The sequence below is a fragment of the Bactrocera dorsalis genome, chromosome 5 (genome assembly GCF_023373825.1).
Source record: "Bactrocera dorsalis isolate Fly_Bdor chromosome 5, ASM2337382v1, whole genome shotgun sequence".
NCBI classification, from domain to species: Eukaryota; Metazoa; Arthropoda; class Insecta; order Diptera; family Tephritidae; genus Bactrocera; species Bactrocera dorsalis.
In genome coordinates this window covers 10,496,557-10,508,601 of record NC_064307.1, presented here as the reverse complement: position 1 = coordinate 10,508,601, position 12,045 = coordinate 10,496,557, and the positions used below count along the sequence as shown (strand labels likewise).

General features: G+C 36.1%; 1 protein-coding gene across 3 annotated transcripts in view; it reads right to left on the bottom strand.

Annotated features, from left to right (window-relative positions):
• The window catches only part of LOC125778655 (uncharacterized), a 188,993-nt gene that overhangs the window by 112,823 nt on the left and 64,125 nt on the right, over positions 1 to 12,045 (bottom strand). For 2 of the 3 annotated variants that reach the window (XM_049457492.1, XM_049457495.1), the window contains exon 2: positions 4,311 to 5,126. The gene's annotated coding sequence lies outside the window, so the exon portion shown is untranslated. Of the gene's footprint in view, positions 1 to 4,310; positions 6,318 to 12,045 lie in introns of all 3 variants that reach the window. The other variant, XM_049457493.1, reaches the window with a different exon arrangement.

The following is a 12,045-nucleotide window of genomic DNA, read 5'->3' as shown; positions in this document are numbered from 1 at the left end:
GTTCTTTGCTTAGAACTCTGAAAAAGAGGTTGTTAGACATCCCTATGAAAATTTCTCGAAGTATGAGGTCTTAATCGTAACGATAAGGCCCTCCGCCTTACAGTTTTTAACTTTTTTCTTATAATGAGATATAAAGATTCATATCTCGGTCTCAACTACTAAAAATTACATCTCATCTTGTGACCTCCCCTTATGTTTAAATATTATAGGTTCAACTATGCTAAGGTTAGACGAATGACAATATTTTTAAAACTTGTTCAATGGCCGAAGTTTGATATAATAATACCAGTACCGGATGATGATTAATATTCAATGATTTCCCACCTTCGAAGTTTACTTATTTCACACTTTAAGGCACCGAAAACTATTCATAATAACATTTTTAAGGACTTGAAGATTTCTTACGAAATTACTTCCGCTTCGTCTTTGCAAAATAATTTCAATTATATTTTCTTTTCAGCCATTCATTCAATGCTTTCTCAAGTCCTTGCCGCTTACATTCTAATTTCACCGCTTTACTTTCGCAGCTGCCTCCCTGCAGCCGCTGCTGATTTCCGTTATCTCAGCACTTAACAAAATAAAACTGCCACTATCTCTTTATCTGCGCCACTTCATCTACTCAATCAAATTCATCATTCTCCTTGAATAGCTGGCAGAGCAGATTTTTTACCATTATTTGTTTGATTTGCACTTACGAAAAGAAGAAGAGTAAAGACTGCTACTTTCTTACAATAATTTTCTGTAAGCATTCATCTTCTGCCTCTAAGCCATTGATAGCACTACTTTGCGCGGCCCTGTGTCTGTATGCGCTTCGCGTATTCTCTATTCAGCACTTCATTACCATGCAAATTTCTGCTGCTGCTTCTTCTTCTTCTTTTTCTTATTATTATTAGTCGTTTTTTTCTTCACTTTTCCTGCAATGCAAACACCACCCACTTTTGGAGATTTTCTTAATTTTTTTTTAGTTTTTTGTTTTTATTTTTGGTAGTTCTTTTTGCTGTTTTTGTTTTTGTTGTGAGCGCGCTTTAATATGCCGCTTTTGTTTCACTTTCGCTCGTTATGATTTTGTTTTTCTCAGCAAAATTTTTCGTCAGTCTTCAGGCATTTTTACATTTTCTTTACGACGTGCGCGCTTCCACGCCCCCTCGTGCGCCGTTATGTGCCACACGCTTTTCACTTGGCGCACTTTTCGTGGTTTAAATGACCCACATTGCACTCGCGTGCACAGTCGGCAGTTGGCAGGCGCTTTTCAACGCTTTCAATTCTCCGGTCACCGCTAGGAGGTAAGTTGGCTGGGCGGCCGAGCGGGCGGTTGCATCATTAATAAACCGCAAGTGTACGTGGGCTTGGTAGGCCGAGTGTTAGTTGGTGTCGCACACTGAACACGCCCATTTTTCAGGCCGCATTAGCAAACAATTTCCACACTCTTTGCGAGCTCAAGTCGTTTTGCTTTAATATTCTCATATGGCAAGTTTTATTTCCTTAATTTAGTATTCAAAAAAGGAGGAGGGGGCGGAGGAAGAGGCAGAAGAACAAAATTCATTTTTTGTCTGACCGTTTTTGGTTTGTACTACATTGCTAACGGTACGTATGCAAGTGCAAAATGCATGAAAATTTGATTGAAAACTTTGTTGCACCTTCCTGCACGTGTGTGTGGGTGCGCGTCTACGAGTGGGACCTGCATGGCGCAGCGCACATGTGCGCAAATAATTCCGTTGCACCGCCAGCGCATTTGCCTCTCTCTACTTCTATGCCGCGGCGGCGGGCAGCTGGCGGTGGGTAGGCGACTTCCCGCCCATTCAATGCAAATTCGCCGCATTCACCGTCCGCGTCCGCTGAGATTTGCCTTCGCTCATGCGCAGCAGCTGCTAGGCGCACATCCTTTTGTCTACCGCCAGCTCCGAGAGTAAGCGAGTATGTAGCATACTACTTATGCCTTTGCCTGCCGTATGCAAATAGGCACCCTGTATTATGCGCTGTCGGCGCATAGTTTAATACATTTGTTGGCATTATTTTTTGAATACATTTAAAATAATATTTTTTGTGCCATCTATTTATGCTTAAGCATGTGTGTGTGTGTGTATTTTGTATTCTCTCTCTTTTGCATTTTTTCTCTTCTGCTATTTGCCCAGCTTTTGCACTGACCTAAAAGCGCATTGTTAGCGTTAACTGCAACATGAGTTATTCATAGAATTTATCTACCGAAAAATATGCGATTTCCATGCGAGCCTTTGTTGCATGCGCTTATCCATGTTTTCCCCATTCTCTTTTTGTTGTTGTTGCAGTCGTGGCTATTCGACTGTTCAGTGGCACCTCATTTATTTAATCCTTTCAATAGTTTATCTGCCTTTCGCACTGTGAAAGTGGGTTGTGTAAACGTCGCTAGTTGGTGCACAAGTAAGTAGCGGTTGATAGTATTTAATATGTTTGACTTTCGTTCGATTTAAAATTTATTAAGAGCATTTAATTTTTTGTTTGCTCAAAATTCGATTTCAAATTGATTCATGAAGAAGCAAGGTAAATATATTCGCGACACCATTAAGCAGCTGCTTCAATCTTTACTCAAGCACGTAAGCGTTGAATGACTGCTTTATAAGCACTTTTTATGATATTTATGTCATGCAATTAATAATGTCAATTTTTTCCGAAATCTGTTGAATTTTGGTGGTTAAACATTTCAGTAGTCGATGCGAGTGGCCAGAAAAGATTCTTTTATATATGGCTCAAGGAGTTCACGACTTTCGGTCCTCGACTTCTGAGTAGACAAAAAATATTCCCTCTGAAAGATATTGTCGTACAATGATCTACGGTCGAAAAAAAATTTCAAAAATTCCAAAAAATGGCGGATTTAAAAAAAAGTTCTATTTTATGCAATATTTTGTAGTTCTTGGTCTGCCATAATTCGTCTTATAAGCTTGTGCCCAAATCTGACATCTAAAAACCAATGCTATCTATTCCTAACTTGTTAGAGATATTTAAGGACCTCTAAGATGGAAATAACGGATGATCTAGGTACTGCTTACATGAAACTGACTATTCGTAGCTTGAAATTGAAGCTCGTGATGCTGGCGATATTTGGTTTCAACAAGATGGCGCCACTTCTCACATATCGCATAAATCAACAGATTTATTAAAGATTTACATTCTGGACCGGTCGATTGGCACTCAAGATTGTGTGATATCATACCGTTAAATATTTTCCTATAGAGATAGTAAAGTATAGAGTCTATGCCAACAATTCCATTAAGGCCTTGGAGTAAAACATCACGCATGTGAGTTACCAGTCGAAATGTTCGAACGACTCATCGAAAATTGGACTTAAGGGGCGGATCATCTGAAACGTACCCACGGACAATATTTAGAAGAGATAATCTTCAAAAACTAAATGCCAAAGAATATTCAATAAAATGATAACGAACATTCCCCATTAAATTTGAAGTTTCTGTGTTTTTTCTTTAAAAAAGTAGGAACCTCGATCGATACCCTAAAATATTTAAAAGAAAAATCGTTAACTTCGGTTTCAATGAAGCAAGAAATACCTTCACAAGTAAAGATGTTTGCACACCAAAACTTGATATGATATATATCATCATACTGGAGTCCGATCTGGAAAACCCATGTAAATTTTGTGAAAATACATTCTCAAATTGCCAAAAGTTTTGTATAAAGACAGACATACGAACATGGCTATACAATTTTTTATGGTTTCCGACGATTCTCAAGTATGTTAAAAACGCCGTGGCAAACTTAATATACCCTGTTCAGGGTTTAAACGTGGCTTTAAGCCTTAAGGAAGTCCATATTCAAATACAATGAATCCCGCTCTATCTCTTCTTTACCATTGTGACAGCATACTTAATAAAAGATGTAAGCATAACTAAATGTTTAGAAGCATGCGAATTTAGTACGCAAAATTTAAGGCAGAAGATTGCCAATTTTAGTGGATTAAAGCACATTTTAGGTACGAAAAAATAGAGAAGGGCAATAAGGAACACAGCAGTATTTGCCTGAAATCGTGTCAGAAGTCTCAGAAATGCTTTCAGTTAAAATTATATATACTATGTATGTAAGTAAGTTTGCCGTTCACTTGCAAAATGTATTCACTAAAATAAAATAAAATTTAAAATACAAGACAAAATGAAAGAAGCATAAATTTCAATGGACAAGAAGTTATGTAAAATATTTATATTTAGTATTTGGAATAATAGTTGGCAAAACTTAAATATTTTTTAAACCACTTTAATGTATTCCAACAATTTATATGCATATTTAAAGCTACACACCGCAGCAAGTGAATTGAATTTGCATACCTTTGCACTGACTTCCGCACTGCAGTCCAGCAAATTTCCGTTAGACTCTGCTTCCGGCTGAAATTTGGTTATTTTCGTACTTTTAACACATTTGTTTGCATACGGAATTTATTTGGAGTTTGTCTTATTTATTTGTTGTTGTTAAAGCACTGATATTGCTGATATTACTTTTGATGTTGTTGTTGTTTATTTTTTATAGTTGATATTATTTTTGTTGTTGTTTTTATATTTTTTTTTGTATAACTTTTGTTGTTGTTGTTGTGCAATTTTATTGTTAGAATTACTTTTGTTGTTTTTATTTTTATTGTTGGCATTACTTTTGTTGTTGTTGTTGATATTATTTTTGTTATTCTTATTGTTTTTTTCATGCACTACATTTTGGTTTTCTTAAGCAATGCAAACTATGCGAACTATGCAATTGCTTCAGACACACACACATATACATATATACACTAGGCACTTTTATTCAATTATTTTACTCTATTTTATTATTTATTTCCGCAGAGAGATACCAACAATAACAAAGAATATTTTAAATTTTCATTTTGTTAAGAATTTGCGCACTTCAGTGTGGCAAGTATGCCTGTAATTGTGGCTCTCGTATATTATTTAACAATATTTATGTGTTTGTGCACACACACACACTCACGCGCATTTATGCAAACAAACACTTCGCTCAAACACTTATTTAATTTCGAATATTTCTAAAACTTATTTGGTTTCAACATGCACTTAATATTTGTTGTTGTTGTATTTGCTTTTTTTCCCAACTCTGCAACACACGCGTTTGTATGTATTTGTTTGGCAATTAATTAGCTGAAAGAGAAGAATAAAAACGCAATGAATTTAATTTATTAGAAAATATCTATTTAATATTCATTTTAAATTTTATTATTATGGTTTTTGTTATTGTCATTTATCGCCGCTTGTCAGCGTCGTCTTGGTTGTCGCCTGGTTGGATGCGCACGCTGTCGTTTGCTGTTGCGTTGCTTGGCGGCTCGTTGACTAGGCGGCTTGTTCGGCTCGTTCGGCCCCACTGGCAGCAGGCGCATTCAATTAACATAAGAAACTCAATTTTATGCGCAAATTAATATTGTTAAAGTGGACGCTTTCATGTTATTCTTTATTACAATTTGCTTGTTTTTTTTTTTTGCCTCTAAAGTGCTCACACTTGCATGCGCATGCGTGGACCCCAGCGAACAAGATTATGGCAGTCTTGCGACCACATGTTGCCGCCGCCCGCTGTTTGTCGCGTTGTTTGTTGTGGCATAATGCGTTTGTTTAATAAATTCCCATAAAAATTTGTCTACACTCCTTTGGGAGTCAGCGCATGCGCAAGCGCGGCCCACTCAGTCGTTTGCTATAAACAACAGCATGTGAGTGCTGTGTGCCGGAGATGGCACTCACGCATGCGTCATGTGCCAACACGCGACCCTTGTGGCTTCGTGGCGTAAACTGGACTAGCACAAACACACACACGCAGATTTGCACTTGTGTATGTGCATAACGCTGCGCGCACGCGCACCGACAAAGTTTAATTAAACGCAAGACACATTTGCGCGTTGTTTGCGACGCTCGCTTGGCCTACGCAATGTGCGTGCAGACGCATTGACGCTGCGCAAAATTGCTAGTGTGGCGTGTTGTTGCTTTGCTTAATATTATTATTCGCAGCTATTATTATTTCATTGCCGCCGTTTTCATTTTACGAGCTCACTTTTTATAATCCAAGCGTTTTTATTCGAATTTTGCGGTGTCGCGCTTGTTTCCTCTCCTTGCATTTGGTGCAAAATATTTATGCATTATTGTTTTTTGATATTCTTGGTTATAAGTTTGTTTGGCATTCTTTTATCGCCCGGCACTTCGTCCAATATTGGCTTCAGTGTGACAACATTAAGTCCATATCGGTACATGTGAAGGCGATAATCCAAATCCTTTGTTGTCAGTATGTGAGACTCTCAATATTCTGTGCAATAATCTGCAGTTAACTCGATAAAAACTTGGGATTATCTGCAAAAGAAGAGCACAAAATTAAATGATTTTTAATTGCAGGAAAATTTTATAGCTTAGATTAAGGTAAGATTTCGCTAATTTATGTTGAAATTAATTAATAAAGTCAAGTGTTACTTCAATAGTATATGGAAAAGGCCTACTATGATTCAGTTTTATCAAAAACAGAAGCTTACGACTGCTACAAACTCTTCAAAGATGGTCGAGAGATTGTTGCAGACATGCCTCGTTCTGGACGACCTTCAGCCTCTTTAACTGATGAAAATGTTAAAAAAAATAAAAAATTTCGGTTGATATTTTGGAAAACGCGTTTTCACTGAACTCATCCCGATAATGCAGAATTTATTTAAAAAAAAAAATACCCTATATAGGTCTCTTTGGACATGCTTGATCGCGTGAATTCCGTTCTCACATTCATGGAGAGCATTATAACTGCCGATGAGACATGGGTTTATGAGTTAGACATGTGAAGAAGGAAACAATAATCGGAATGGTGAGTAGAAAACGATCCGAAAAAACACGTCAAAAATCAGAGTGATGCTCATTGTGTTTTTCGATATTCGTGGTTGCTGTTGACGAATTAGTTTGAAGAGACAGAACCTTTCTTGAGAGATACACATTAGGTGCACCAGTGAATTAGACATGATTTTTAGAGGAACGACATAAAATTAAGAAGTGAAAGAGACGCATACAATAATAAAGAGCTTCGTACGTGATTAAACTGATCATGACTAGGCTTACCTCATCAACATGGTTATTAAAATATGTGAGTTAAGTCATGACATTTTGAAGAGGTACTCCTTAAATAGATTGTGCTATCAATCAAATCACAGAATTTATCTTTAGAGTTAATTTCTTATGGTTACATTACAAAAATTTAAGCAGACTGTAACAGAATCAGAAAATGCTGGACAACTTTAGTATCTTATCCTACACAGTTTCTGGTCAAACACCCTGACAAAACGACAAAGTGCTTTGAGCCTATTACAAATTTGTTGAGCTGGCTAATGATCAGTTTCGGCTATGTCTGCTCGCCCACCGATGGTGAGACTACAGTCTAGTAACGGCTGGATAACAGATGATGAAGTGTCTGGAAAGGGCTAAGTGCAAGCAGTTCAGGGGATCACTGTGTTCTACTCAAGGCCATAAGGAACTGGTAGTCACACAGGTGCGAATCGTTGACCAACGCCTGCTAAAAGCACGCAAGGTTCATTCCTATTCCGATGTGGGCGAAATAAGGGTGCCTCTTCTTGATGGCTCATCGGTTTGGCAGTTATCAGCCGTTGCGCTATGACCAGGCTCACAAACGAGTTTGCAGATGAAGTAGCTTGATACTATTCCTAGTGAGGATAAACACTCCTTGACTAGTTTTAAGCGCACAATCAGCGAGCTGAGCTCTAGTATCGCTGCTGTGCTATCGGAGTGAATGCTTAGCTCTTTTAATGTGACTGAATTTCGTAGCAGCATAGCTTCAAAAGTAGCTACTTCTGCCTGAGAATCTTTTCAGTGATCCGATAGCTTAAAGTTAAGTTGAAGTAGAGTTCTTACAGAAAACGCCCCCTCCAACGTTCCTTTAAAGCTTCGACTCATTCGTAATAAGCCTCAGCTGTAAGGAATTTAGGTATTTCTTTCATACATATCTACATCTCAACCCTTATTTCAATCTGTTAGTAAATATTATATTTTCTGACAATAAAACAAGTAATATTTCAACTAAGTACAAGGATTTATTCATTGATTTATTTCGCTCTCATCCACAAAGCTCACATACATCCAAGAATTCTGAGCAAGTTTACATATATTTACTCATAATACTATTGATAAGTGTCTCACTAGAAATCTTCAATGTATATTCTTACGTATTTAAAGTTTTTCGTTGCTGCAATTTTCAAACTGAAAAAGCTTTACAAATATTGCTCAAACGTCAAACTGTGCTGTAAACAAATAAAATGTCAATATTAAGAGTGTCAGTTGTCAACTTTGACGTGTCGAAATTTGTGTTACTCAAGCGCTGAATATAAATAGCAACCCTCTTGCGGAATAATGCAATTTCAAAATTCTTCCAGCGCATAATTTCGTAAAACTAAATTTACTTTGGCATTATTAACGCTATTCATTTCTTAATTTTCCACTTTTTTCCTTTTTATTTTTCTTTGCATTGCATAGAAGCGCAGACAAAAGACGAGAAAAAAGCAAAGGAAACACATTATTACATTTTTACCTACCCTTTGTGCTGCCATTAAAAGCGAGTAGAAATAATTCAGCGTGCTTTACAACACAATTAAAATTGTAATTGTACTTGCCACCTCACTCGAGGCTGCAGCAGCGACGACGGCACTCTTCAAAGAAATCACAACGCGAATCCTTAAGACTTTCCGCCAATATTAAATTAGCCGTAAATTTACAACGAAAAGACAGTGCGATAAGGCACCGACTGCGCCGCCGATTTGTATGGGTGGAAGTGTGGCACACACGCATACACACCCACATATCTGCATACGTTACACGCAATTAACTTCTAAGGTATTTATGGCGAGGCATGCATATCACACACACATATATATGCATATGCCTTCATATAAGTTGAACAACTTGTGTGTGCTTGAGCAGTCGTCGGCGTGTGTTTTTTTTATAAATAGGTGTGCGTGTGTGTGTGCTTTCACATGAAGCCAATAAATCACATTAGCCGCTGACGTGCTGTTATTGGTAGTGGCAGGCAGCGTAGCATATTCGTTGTTGTTGCTGCGCTTTTTACTTGCGCTATTGAAGGCAGTAATTGCATTAACGGCAAAGTGAAATTGGCAGGCGGAAATTGAGGCGGTTGTGCGCCCGGCTGTTTAGGGCGCGCAAAGAATGTTGCACAAGATTCTTGAAATTCGACAATTTTTGGATTTTAAATTTTTATTATTTTTTTATATTTGAATTTTAAGAATGTAATTTTGGAATTTCTGTCTATTAAGGGGTTTTCGAAATTAGAAAATAATTTTCATAGAAACCTTATTTCTTATTTAAGTAATTTAAGATTTTGGAATATTTAGTTTTTAAACGGTAATTTTTTTCTAACTGTGTATAAAGTTGAACATTTTTTGTAAATTTGAAATTAGGTTTTCGAACCTAGAAAATAATTTTTATTGGAAACTTTTTTTATTATTTAAATAACATTAGATTTTGAAATCATAAGTTTTTAAACCTGAAACTTTTTTCTAGTTGAAAATTTTTTTCGAAATTAGAAAATAATTATCATTGGAATATTTTTTTTTATACTTTTAATAACATTAGGTTTTCAAATCTTTAGTTTTTAAATTAAAATTTTTTTCTAGTTCTCTACTCATATAAAGTTGAAAATTTTTTCTAAATTTTGAAATTGAGTTTTCGAACATAGAAACTAACTTTTTGCTATTTTGCTTCATTGTTTGAAGCTTTTGCTACATAAAACTGAAACTTTTTGCTAGGCTTTTATAAAGTTAAAATATTTCGAATTTTCGAAATTATGTTTTCGAACGCATAAACTAAGTTTTTTCGTGAATTATCTTCTTTAATTTAATAAAATTATATTTTTGAAGCTCTAGTTTTTCAAAACTTGAAATTTCTCTTGTTGTTTATATAGTGGATTTTTTTTTTAAATTTCGAAATTAGGTTTTCGAACTTGTTTCCGTAAATTATCTTAATTAATGGAATAAAATAAGTTAAAATAAGTATTTGAAAGTTTCAGCCCTTCAAAACTGTAACTTTTCGCTAATGGTGTACAAAGTTAATTTGTTTTTTAATTTCGATATTAGATTTTCGAACATAGAAACTATTTTTTTTTGCAAATTGGCTTAATTATTTCAATAATTTAAATTTTGGAAGCTTTAGTTTAATTGTTTGGAAAAAAAATATATTTTGAAAATGTATCCCTTTTTTTGAAATTAGGTTTTCGAACTTTGAAAAAAGTATGTAAACTTTTGTTTTTTAATTGAGACTTATCACCAGTTTTTCATGAAGATGAAAATGTTTACACTATTTAACATACGATATTTAAATTTCGAATTAAGATTTTCGAAAACAAAAATCATCGTTTATCATAAATTAGTTTTATTATTTAATTTGTAAATTTATAGCAATTTTACAATAAAAAAGTTCAAAAATGATTTCACTAAAAAATATTATTCCATATTAGCGTTTTCAACATTTCTCACAGTAAAAGACATAGAGTGCATTGTTGGCTGCTGCAGCCAGCACTTAACGGCACACAACACAAGCAATTGCCTGTGCATTTACTGAGATTCATAACTCTTTTTTCAGTTATGCAAAAACGAAACCGTTTACAAGCTAAAAGCTCTTAAAGACCTTTTGCCAAGTAATTTTTGAAAGCGTTTGCCACTTGTCACCTGTTGTTTGCCAAGTTGGCGTCGTCAATTCACCTTTGTTATTACCGCTGTTGTTTGGCGACATTAATCATGCGCCAAGCCCTGAATGCGTTCGAGTTAATGCCCATGTTGCACATGCAGCATGCAACAAAATGCCAACAAATTGTTTTTTAGGCATTTATGCATGCGCAACTATACACAACAACAACAAACGCAGTACAATGTATACACACAAATATATATACACTTGTGTGAGAATATTTATGCTCAAAATGCCAAAAGTTGCCACCGCTGTGTTTGCTGTTGTTTTGACATCTTTCCGCGCAGGCGCAAGCGATAAAGTATGAAAAGAAAACCTTTAACGGAAAAGGTAATAAAAAGATATCGTAAAATTTTAAGCAGCAAATCTGTGTGTGTGTGTTGGGCGAACAGTTATAAAAGTTCCATTTGTTAAATGTCAAACGCATGCAACCGAAAATGGTCGCCATTTTTCGGCGTTGCAGCATATTGCCGTTTAGGCAACAAAGTAGTGTGGGGAAGGCAGTAGGGACTTGGCTGCTCGATTAAGTTCTGCATATTGGAATTTACGGTTCTAAATAAAGCTTGGCAGGTGGAATATATCTGAGAAAAATCTTTTTGCTCTAACATTGAAACACTTTTCTTCAAAAACGAGGAGTCAGGCTGCCGAAGATATAAAAATTAGTTTTAACTGAATATTTGGACCCACTTTAACTTCAAAAAGAAAAAAACCAACACATTTTCTTAGACTATTAACCATTTTGTTATTATGTCTGGCATTGATTGCGATAAATAAAGTAAAAATTAACTTTACAACAAAGTGTACAGCATTTCTAACAGTTGCATGGCATATTTAGGGCAGCATGCAACAAATTTCAAAAGTGCCTCACATTTTCCGCACATTTGTGTGCCACTCACAATAAACGCAGCCAGAACTCAGAGCTCCCTTGGCCGCCTTGGAACGCGCCGCGATGAAAACGAAACCCAAACTCACGAAGGCTTAACTTTTGTGGGCAAAATTTATTTGGCGCTTAAATTGCACTTGCAGACAGCGCGATCGGCGCACGCGTGCAACACAAGCCGGTCACTAGCAATTGCCCACAAATGTTGCAGTGATATGAGCCGCGAATGCAGGAAAATAGAATGTAGACATAATAAAAATCAGCAAATATTTGTGGCTGTGGCAGCACTGACAGCTACCAAGGCGCACAATGGCACACAGAAATTAAAAACAAAATAAAATATTATGAACAACAACAATAACAACAAAGCGGTAAAGCCTAAATGTATATGAGCGGCATTACGCCCGGAGGCAGGCCGCCGAAAATTTAGCCGCTTGTTAACTTAAGCAACTCACTCAG